We start from the raw sequence: 463 nt of genomic DNA, 5'->3' as shown, positions 1-463 counted from the left end.
ACACACACACACACACACACACACACACACACACACACACACACACACACACATTATTCTATCTCTTTGTGAGGACTATGACTGTCCACACAACATTGGTCTAATGTCAGGGGTCGGTCCTGACAACGTGATCAAGACATGTGTGCACACACACACACACTCACATTTACTGCGTTGGTCTTCTTCACCTCTAAAACTGATTTTAAATGGTCAAAGAGTAAAAAAATAAAGTTATATAATAAATGTTTGGGTATGTGTTGTTTTTAAAGCTCTCAGACATTCTTACGTTCAGAGAACATCAGGTTTAGAAATGATCGGAGCATGTTGAGATGTAAAAGCTGTGAGACAAATGAACAGCTTGTGTTTGATGGAGGGAATTAGGTTCAGTTTTCTTTGTAGTCCTCCTGGTTTCTGTTACGATAATTTAATATTATTCCTTCCGCTGATTAAATAAATATGCCAC

This window comes from Nematolebias whitei, chromosome 4 (genome assembly GCF_014905685.2).
Source record: "Nematolebias whitei isolate Nwh7 chromosome 4, NemWhi1, whole genome shotgun sequence".
Taxonomy (NCBI): Eukaryota; Metazoa; Chordata; class Actinopteri; order Cyprinodontiformes; family Rivulidae; genus Nematolebias; species Nematolebias whitei.
This window is presented reverse-complemented; position numbering follows the sequence as displayed.